The 2,710-nt window shown below is 38.6% G+C and overlaps 1 pseudogene; it reads left to right on the plus strand.

The window, feature by feature from the left end:
• The first annotated feature begins 1,516 nt into the window (after positions 1-1,516).
• On the plus strand, positions 1,517-1,635 carry LOC133510291 (5S ribosomal RNA; annotated as a pseudogene).
• The last annotated feature ends 1,075 nt before the right edge of the window (positions 1,636-2,710 follow it).

Genomic DNA, 2,710 nt, shown 5'->3' on the forward strand with positions numbered 1-2,710 from the left:
AGAAAAAGAAAATGGAAAATGACAGAAATAATGTTCAATGCACTTTGGGATAAGGGGTAGCAAAGGTGTAGATTTCAAAGGACAATGCTAAAGCACCAGGGAAGAAAAGCTTCTGGTTTGTAAATAGTCTTCCCTTTTGCGAGGTTTGTGCGCCATTGCTGTTCTTACTTGAAGGAGACTGGACACATTCCCTCCAGTAAAGGTCTGTTTTTCATAAGAGTCTAAGTGAAGCTAGACGGTGCAATCTCACAAGGCTTTCATCCACATGGAGGGCCTGGCACCCTTGCTAAACTCCCAGCCACAGCAGGAATACCACTTCACATGTTTACCTATAAAGTTACATGCCCATTACGTAACCGCAAAAGGAGTGTGCAATATTTACTGTCTAGGCGATTATAAATAAGCCTCATGAATATTATCAAATTCTGCTACCCACATGAAGAAATGAGGTGGTAGAACAGTGTTACAGTTTTTCTTGTTAGTGGAGGCTGAATTTTGACAAAAATGTGTGGAAATGTACTTGGTACATGGGAATATGCTATTTTAAGTTTCTCAATTTGAAACACACCGTATTTCAGAAGTTTTCTTTTCAGAGCACAACAGTAATAGTCAAACAACAAGAATTACTGTGATTTCTCAAAAATGTATGTGTAATTTTTCTCCCAAAATATTTTCAAAAAGTCAATTGAGCGCATTACATTTAGGTATGGATGAAAAATAAAAAATACAATCACATTGTGCAGTTGTATACAGTTACATAGAGTGGTAAAAAAAGGTATACATATAAATTTTAATATGATATTTGATGTCTTTTATTAAACGTTTATATATATTACAGTAATGTACACCACCAAACTGAACTGTGAACTCTGATTTCCTCGGGGGGGGGGGGGGAGCATTGCATTTAATAATCGTTAGCGTAGCATATTTGTTGCTACAGTACCAAACATCAGAAACGACTGCCCGTGAGTTTGTTTTAACTTAAATGACGACAGAAAATGTCTACTACAAGGGCTAGTTGTGCAGCCGTTTTTAAGAGAAATCTGTCATCACTCCGGCCGATGACGCAGCCAAACCGGAAGCAAAACGACATGAGGTGAAACTACGTAGTACAATCGTACGATCATTTAAAGAAAAACGGGGATAGCGCCCATTACGCTCATTTCTAGATAGTTTGAGCTCTCGTTTTGTTAGTGACCTGACGCTATGAAGAGCTGCTACAGATTGTAGCCAAACGGGAGCAAGAGGCTGCACTATTAGGATGGTGGATCTTCCCCTCAAACCGCTGACAATAATGAGGAATAAAGGAAACCAAGACTTTTGGGATTAAAAAAAAATGTTTCCACACAAACGCCATGGATGGCAAAGAGGATGCAAGTCAGATGCTTCTTTTGAAGTCTTGGCCAAGGATGTGTAATGTAGTGGATAAACTGCACTAAAAATGTTTAAGTTAAACTGTATTAAATAGTGTATTTATTTAAGACTGTAATATGTGTTATCAACAGTATTAATAAGAGTTTACAGCCATGCTAACCTGAGAATGCCCGATCTCATCAGATCTCGGAAGCTAAGCGGGTTTGGCCCTGGTTAGTACTTGGATAGGAGACCGCCTGTGAATACCAGGTGCTGTAAGCTTCTCTCCCCGGCTAAATACAGAGGGTTTGCGTCGGAAAGGGCATCCGGCGTAAAACTGTACCAAACAAATATGCATTCATCTAAGATGACACGCTGTGGTGACCCCTAACGGGACAAGCCAAAAGGCAAAGAAGAAGAAGAAGTATTAATAAGATATTATGCCATCGTTGAGCATTTATTTTAGTTGGTTTAGGGATTCTGTTCTGACAATTGCAGGGACCAGGACAAGCATGTCCTGTCCCGAGATATATGTTATCGGTGCATCAGTACAAACAAAGTACAAACCTAGCAAAACAGAAATACAGATAATTCCTAATATTTTGAGCATATGGATAGCAGCATATTGCTGGTGTGCATTGTACATTGGTAGAAGTGTTTTCCTGATTTTTTTAAGTCAACTTTGGGGGTACGCATTATACTTCAGAATCCATTATACTCGCAAAATTACAGTAGACCTATTCGTGTGTAGTGTGTTTTATTCAAATGTTAACTAAAGCTCTTGTAATTGTGATGACTTGGTAATGCTGAAAAGGCTGAACAGTTGCCTCTGCTGTTGGAAAAGGTAAACGTTACACTGTTGAAGAGAGAAAGGGTGGTGAAGATGTGGAAATGACTCAGAAAACGCAAAAACATACACTTAGATAAACACTTTTTCTGTCTTTGGAATAAATGACAAAGAATTTGGTTAACAATGGTGATGTATGAACAAAAGAATTTTCCTCAGTCACAGGTGAACAGAAGCATGCTTTTTACTCACTCTTACTCACAATGGAATATTCATCACATGGTTTGTCTCAGCCAGTACTACAGCAAAAAATGAAATTATAGTGCACTGTGTCTTAAAGCAAATATATTATTTAAAATGTACTTTTTCGTTGTTTGTACATAAATCTCTCTAGAGTTCCTCGTCACCCATTAAAAGTGAAGAGAAACGTCCAATGAAATATTTTGGAAGTTGCAATAGTTCCTATTTCCAAACGTGTGTCTGTCAGGGAGCTGTGATGTTAACGGTGTGCTGAACTTACACAACAACCGCACTCATGCCAAATCTATCTGCTCATTCCTTGGCAAGTCC

This window comes from Syngnathoides biaculeatus, chromosome 12, assembly GCF_019802595.1.
Source record: "Syngnathoides biaculeatus isolate LvHL_M chromosome 12, ASM1980259v1, whole genome shotgun sequence".
In the NCBI taxonomy this organism is placed as follows: Eukaryota; Metazoa; Chordata; class Actinopteri; order Syngnathiformes; family Syngnathidae; genus Syngnathoides; species Syngnathoides biaculeatus.